The sequence below is a fragment of the Trichechus manatus genome, unplaced genomic scaffold, assembly GCF_000243295.1.
Source record: "Trichechus manatus latirostris isolate Lorelei unplaced genomic scaffold, TriManLat1.0 scaffold00198, whole genome shotgun sequence".
Classification (NCBI taxonomy): Eukaryota; Metazoa; Chordata; class Mammalia; order Sirenia; family Trichechidae; genus Trichechus; species Trichechus manatus.
The window spans coordinates 1,997,447-2,005,473 of NW_004444134.1; positions in this window are offsets into that span (position 1 = coordinate 1,997,447).

Below are 8,027 nucleotides of genomic sequence, written 5' to 3' on the forward strand. Positions count from 1 at the left end.
TGACCTCTGAGCACTGCTTTTGCTGTGTCCCAAAGGTTCTGGTAGGATGTGTTTTCATTCTCATTTGATTCTGTGAACTTCTTTATTCTGTCCTTAATTTCTTCTATAACCCAGTAGTTTTTGAGCAAGGTGTTGTTCAATTTCCATATGTTTGATTTTCTTTTCCTTGCTTTTTCTGTTATTTATTTCTACTTTTAATGCTTTATGGTCAGAAAAGATGCTTTGTAATATTTCGATGCTTTGGATTCTGTTGCTTTATGGCCTAATATGTGGTCTATTCTGGAGAATGTTCCATGTACGTTGGAAAAGAAAGTATACTTGGCTGCTGTTGAGTGCAGTATTCTGTATATGTCTGTGAGATCGAGTTGGTTGATTGTGGCATTTAGATCTTCCGTGTCTTTATTGACCTTCTTTCTGGATGTTCTGTCCTTCACCCAAAGTGGTGTGTGGAATCTTCTACTATTATTGTGGAACTGTCTATGTCTCTTTTAAACACTGTTTGAGTTTGTTTTATGTATTTTGGATCCCTGTCATTGGGTGCATAAATATTTATGATGGCTATATCCTCCTGGTATATTGTCCCTTTAATCGTTATATACCATCCTTCCTTATCCTTTGTGGAGGATTATACTTTAAAGACTGTTTTGTCAGAGATTAATATTGCCACTCCTGCTCTTCTTTGATTTTTTTTTTGCTTGATATATTTTTTCCATCCTTTGAGTTTTAGTTTGTTTGTGTCTTTAAGTCTAAAGTGTGTCTCTTGTAGGCAGCATATAGATGGACCTTTTTTTTTTATCCATTCTGCCACTCTCTGTCTCATTATTGTTGCATTTAATCCATTTACATTCAGCATAATTATTGATAGGTATGAGTTTAGTGCTGTCATTTTGATGTCTTTTTTTGTGTATTGTTGAGAGTTTCTTTGTTCCACTATATTTTCTGTGCTGAGTTGTTTTCCTTTATGTATTTTCTTTTCATTCTTTTCTTTTTTGTTGTTTTTGTATTTGCTGAGTTTTTCTGTTTTTCCTATTTTATTTTGATGTGTAAGATTGTTAGTTTCCTTTGTGGTTACATAATATTTACCTCTATTTTTCTAAGTTTAAAGGAATCTTTTATTTCTTTATATCACCTTGACTTTCTTTCCATAGGAAAGATCTACGACTACATTATTTAGTCCTTCTTTTTAGTTTTCATGTTGTCATCTTTTACATATTGACATTTCTGTTTCCCTGTATTCAGTGTTTTAGCTTTAATTTATTTGTGACTTCCCTATCTGGGTTGACATCTTGTTTTTCTGACCTGTGTTCTAGTCTTAGGTTATTATCTAATGTTATTGATTTTATAACTGGAGGACTCCCTTTAGTATTTCTTGTAATTTTGGTTTGGTTTTTGCAAATTCCCTAAACTTCTGTTTATGTGGAAATGCCCTAATTTCACCATCATAGTTGCGAGACAGTTTTGCTACATATATAATTCTTGGCTGGCAATTTTTTTCCTTCAAGACTTTATATATGTCATCCCTTTGTCTTCTTGTCTGCATGGTTTCTGCTGAGTAGTCCGAGCTTAGTCTTATTGACTCTCCTTTGTAGATGACTTTTTGTTTAACCCTAGCTGCTCTTAAAATTCTCTCTTTATCTTTAGTTTTGGCAAGTTTGATTATAATATGTCTTGGTGAATTTCTTTAGGGTCTACCTTGTGTGGGATCCGATGAGCATCTTGGATAGATATCTTCTCATCTTTAATGATATCAGGGAAGTGTTCTGTCAAAAAGTCTTCAACAATTCTCTCTGTATTTTCTGTTAAACCTCCCATTCTTTTACTCCAGTTACTCTTAGGTTATTCCTCTTGATAGAGTCCCACATAATTCTTAGGGTTCCTTCATTTTTTTTAATTCTTTTATCTGATTTTTCCTCAGATACGTTGGTGTCAAGTGCTTTATCTTAATCTCACTAATTCTGACTTCTATTGCATGAATTCAGCTCCTATGACTTTCTATTGAGTGGTCTAATTCTGAAATTTTATTGTTAACCTTCTGGATTTCTGATTGCTTTCTCTCTATGGATTCTTGCAGTCTATTAAATTCATCATTATGCTCTTGTATAACCTTCTTACATTCCTCTGTTGCTTTGTCTATGTGTTCCTTCGTTCTGCATTTTGCCTGATCTCCTTCCTGATATCTTGAAGAGCTCTGTGTATTAATCTTTTGAACTCTACCTCCAGTAATTCCAAGAAGTTCTCTTCCTCCAGAAGATTTCTTGATTCTTTGTTTTGGTGGCTTGCTGAAGCCATCGTGGTCTGCCTCTGTACGTGATTTGATATTGATTGTTGTCTCTGAGCAATCAATAAGTTATTATATTTATTTATTTTATGTTTGCTTACTGTGTCTTAGCTTCTTGTTTTGTTTTGTTATGCCCAAATAGGCTGCTCATGTGAACTAGTTTGATTACTGGTGCCTTTGAAGCTCTCACGTCCTGTCACCAAGTAGTTAGAGCTGTTATTATGCATGTGAGCCAGGAGTCCATTTACTTTTCTTATATGGAGTCAGGTCAGGTGTAGTCAGGTGTAGTCACCAATGTGTGGTTCAGGCTCTCACCTACAGTCCTAGACAGGCATGGGTGATTGGAATAGGCACAGGTATCTGGCTGCAGTAGGGGGCTATGTGCTGAGGAAGGTGGAGGCTGACGGCTGCCTCTTAGTGTCTGGGAGAAAAGTGTGTGGATGGGTTTTGCATCCGGACTACAGGTACCCAATTCTGCTGGCTGTAAGGAATGATAAGCACCACTTATTCTTGGACCCATGTTGTGGGTGGCTAGGTGTCATGGGTGGAGCCACCAGTCCTCAGGCCCCTGATGTGGGTAGGTGAGGACCCTGCTTAATGGGCAGAGCAATGTCAAATGTCATGAACCTGCCACTCTACCTTATAGCTGATACAGTTGAAATTAGGCTTCAGGTATATACCCTGCTGTACTGTGCTAATGAGGGCCTACATTGTTGAAATGGGCCCACACAGGTCTATGCAGGGGTAAAGGCATTCAAAGTCCATGGACCCCCTATGTCTGGGCCTAGCCAAAGGAGCTATGCCTACACTGAGTTCCCTGCTTAGGGGAGCTGGCAGATTATTTTTTCCTGTTTGTTAATTTGTTCCCTCTCCAAAGCCAGGAGAATGGCTCAGGGCACACAGTGACTCCTACCTCCAGCCCAGACGACATGGCAATCACTAAAGCCAGCCTGGACCCTGTGCAGATCAGGGAGGGCGCAGGTAAATGGGAGAGAGGTTCTTCCCAAAGGGGGTGTTTTTTGATCCACACAGTAGGTTAGATGCTTGTACTTATCTTTTGCCACTTCTCGCAAAGGCGTGGAACAGCCCACTGACAGATGAGGTCTACACTTGGTCTGTTTAGCTGTGGCAGTGGGAGTGTGGTAAATCGGTACCACAGAGCCGCTAATCCTACTTTATTCTGTGGAGTAAGGGGAACATTTGCAAAGAAATCATGTGGGCTGGACTGGTTGCCTAAGCATGTCCACTGCAAGAGGAAACTCTGGCCACAACTCACACAGATTGGCACAGAGAGCCAGTGGCAGGGTGCAGCCCAGGGCTCAGGGCCTCTGGGCCTCAGGAAGAACACTGAGCTTCCCCAACCTGTGGTCTGAGTCACATACACTCTCCCTGCCTCACCTGGGATTAAACCAAGCCCTGTGGCCCATGTCTAGACATGAAGGGCATCAGAGCCTTGCAGGAAGCAGGTGAGGGAAAAAGGGCAGGGACCACAGCCCTTTCAAGGAACCCATCTCTGAGCCCTCCAACTTGGGGCTGTTTCTTTGTTAGAATCCCTATTGTGTTGTCCAAACAATGTTTTAAGAAGCACTAGTATCTTTGAGGTCCTTGAGTGGTACAAATGGTTAAGGCACTCAGCAGCTAACTGAAAGGTTGGAGGGTCAAGTCCACCCAGAGGCACCTCAGAAGAAAGGCCTCATGAACTACTTCCAAAAAATTAGTCATTGAAAACTCTACGGAGCACAGTTTACTCTGCAACACAGGGTGTCGCCATCAGTCAGAGTCAGTTCAATGGCAACTGGTTAGTATCTGTGAGGGAGCAGGAGTGGTTCAGTGGTAGAATTCTTGCCTTCTGTGGGGAAGACCCAGGTGCTATTTTCAGCCAATGCACCTCATGTGCAACCACAACTCATCTGTCATTGTAGGCTTGTGTGTTGCTAGGATGCTGGAGAGATTTCAGACGAGCTTCCAGACTAAGATGGACTAGGAAGAAAGGCCTGGAAATCTACTTCCAAAAATCAGCCAATGAAAATGCTATGGATCACAACAGTCCAATCTAAAACTGATCATGGAATGGAGCAGGATCAGGCAGCAATTAGTTCCATTACGCATGGGTTGCCATGAGTCGGGGGCTGACTCTACAGCAGCTAACAACAACAGTGTCCGTGAGATATTAGCAAGTGTCCCTCATCATCTACCCACCCCCTTTAGAAGATCCCTTTGGCAGATACGTTTCAAAAACAGAGCATGGTCTATTTCACCAACTCCCCTACCCCCACCCCAGAGTCTGCATGTTGGCACACCAAAGGCTCTGAAAAGTTCTGCAGAAACAAACCCAGCATTCCCAAACTTATTTAACAAGTAAACACCTATTAACATATAGAATATCCCTTGCAATACTGTGTAAAAAACACTACCCCAGGCACACAACTATTTATAGCAATTGCCAAAAATTGGAAGCAACCAAGATGTACTTCAATAGGTAAATGGATAAACAAACTGGTTCTTCCATACAATGGAGTATTTATTATTCAGTGATAAAAAGAAATGCGGTATCAAGTTACAAAAAGACATACTAAGAGAAGGAGCCAGTCTGAAAAGGCTACATATACTATATGATTCCAACTATATGACATTCTGGGAAAGACAAAACTATAGAGACATTGAAAAGATCAGTGGTTCCCGGGGGGTTCAGAGGGAGAGAGGGATGAATAGGTAGTAACACTATTCTGTATGATACTGTAATGGTGGACACATGACATAAATTTGTCAAAACCCATAGAACCGTACAACACAAAGAGTGAACCTGAATGTAAACTATGGACTCTAGTTAATAGTAATGTATCAATATTGATTCATCAATTGTAACAAATGTCCCACAGAAATGCAAGATGTGAATAACAGGAGAAACTGCCTGCAAGGGGGAGTATATATTTCTGTGCAATTTTCTGTAAACCTACAACTGCTCTAAAAATAAAGTCTGTTAATTTTTTTAAAAGCTACCCCATAGCTACTCAGACCACTGAAGCCATTTTTATATATAATTTTATTTACTTAGTTGTTACTGTTGTTGAGAATATACACAGCAAAATATACACCAATTCAACAGTTTCTACATGTACCTTTTAGTGACATTGATTACACTCTTCAAGTCATGTAACCATTCTCACCCTCCTTGTCTGAGTTGTTCCTCCTCTATTAACATAAATTCATTGCCCCCTATTGTTCCCTTCTAATCTTTAGAGTTGATGTTGTGAATTCAACTCCATATAGATAGTTCTTAAAAAAAAAGCATGATGCTCAAGGCAGATGTTTTTTACTAGTTAGGCTAAACTGTTGTTTGGTTTTAAGAAGACTTCAGGGGATATTTTTGGTTTAAGGTTTAAAGATTAACTCAGGGCAATAGTTTCAGGGGTTCATCCAAACTCCATGGCTCTCAGAAATCTGGAATTCATGAGAATTTGAAATTCTGTTCTGCATTTTCCCTCTTTAGATCAGAACTCTTCTATGGAATCTTTGATCAAAATGTTCAGTAACAGTAGCTGGGCACCACCCAGTTCTTCTGGTCTCCTGGCAAAGGAGGTAGTTATCCACACATTCCATATCTTCCTTCTATTCCTGACTCTCCTTTTTCCTCGGTTGCTCCGGGTAAATAGAGACTAATTGCTGTGCCTTGTATGACCGCTTGCAAGCTTTTAAGACCCCAGGCACTATGTATTGAACTAGGGGTAGAACAGAGGCACTAAACATGTTATTAGGCCAATTAACTGGGATGTCCCATGAAACCATGACCCTAAACCTCCAAACAAATAAACCAAATCCCATGAGGTGTTTGGTTGTACATAAGCAGCCTCAGCAGCTACTCTTTCTTTCTTTTTTGTTGTTTTTGTAGATACATCTATCACACAACTTTTGACAATTCAACTTTTTATAGGTGTGCAATATATTGACAGCAATTACAATAATTGGTTGCGTGATCCTACCCTTAATTAACATGGTATTTCCATCACTTTGTTCTCTATACATTTGCTTTTTCTTGTCTTTTTATATAAGTGAGGTTGTACAATATTTGTCCTTTTGTGATTGACTTATTTCACTTAGCATAATGTCTTCCAGCTACATCCATAATGTAGCATGTATCAAAACTTCTTTTCTCCTACTGGCTGACTAGTATTCCATTGTATGTATATACCACATTTTGTTTATCCATTCATCTGTTGATGGGTATTTAGGTTGTTTCCACATTTTGACTATTGTGAATAGTGCTGCAAAGAACATTATTAGCATACAAGTCTCTGTTTGAGTCTCCACTTTCAAGTCTTTTGTGTATATACCTAGGAGTGGAATTGCTGGGTCATGTAGTATTCTATTTTTAGTTTTTTGAGGAGCCACCACACTGTTTTCCACAATGGCTGTAACATTTTACATTCCCATCAGCAATGAGTAAGTGTTCCAATTTCCGCACATCCTTGCCAATATTTGTTGTTTTCTTTTTCTTTCTTTCTTTTTTTAATCTTAGCCAGCTTAGTGCAAGTAAAATGATACTTCATTGTGGTTTTGATTTGCCATCTTTCTGATAGCTAATGACACTGAACATCTTTTCATGTGTTTGGTGGTCATTTGAATGTCCTCTTTGATAAAATTTCTATTCAAGTCCTTTGCCCTTTTTATGATTGGGTTATTTGTATTTTTGTTGTTAAGATGTTGAAGTTTTATATATATTCTGGTTATTAGATTCTTGTCAGATACATGGTTTCCAAAGATATTCTCCTAGTCAGTAGCTTGTCTTTTCACTTTTTCAGTAAAATCTTTTGATGAATAAAAGTTTTCAAGTTTTATGAGGTCCCGTTTTGTCTTTTGCAGTTTGTACTTTTATTAGTAAATTAGATAATCCATTGTTAAAAGCTAAGACTGATAGCATTGCCCCTGCTTTTTCTCCTAAGAGTTTTATGGATTTAGTTTCCACATTTAGGTTCTTAATCCATTTCGAATTTGTTTTTGTGTATGGTAGGAGGCAGGTTTCATTTTTCTGCATGTGGAAATCCATTTTCCCAGCACCATTTATTGAAGAGACTCTTCTTTACCCATCAGATGGACTTAGTACCTTTGTCAAAAATCAATTGACCATAGACATGTGGGTTTATTTCTGTACTCTCAATTCTATTCCATGAGTCTATGTGTCTATTTTTATATAAGTACCAGGCTATTTTGATTACTGTACCTGAATAGTATGTTTTAAAATCAGGAAGTGTGAGTCCTCCTACTTTGTTCTTCTCTTTCAAAATTGCTTTACCTATTTGAGGCTGTCTGAGTCATCTAGTGCTACTATAATAGAAATACCACAAGTTTTAACAAACAGAAATTTATTCTCTCACAGTCTAGGAGGCTGGAAGTCCAAATTCAGGGCACCAGCTCCAGGGGAAGGCTTTCTCTCTCTGTCAGCTCTGGGGAAGGTCTTGACATCAATCTTCCCCTGGATCTAGGAGTTTCTCAGTGCAGGGACCCCAAGTCCAAAGGACATGCTCTGCTCCTGGCTCTCCTTTCTTCTTGATTCTCTCTTTAATATCTCAAAAGAAATTGGCTCAAGATACAAACTAATCCTGTAGATTGTGTCCTGCCTCATTAACATAAGTGCCTCCAATCCTGCTTCATTAACATCATATAGGTTAGGATTTACAACACATAGGATAACCACATCAGATGACAAAATGGTGGACAACCACACAATTCTGGGAATCATGGCCTAGACAAG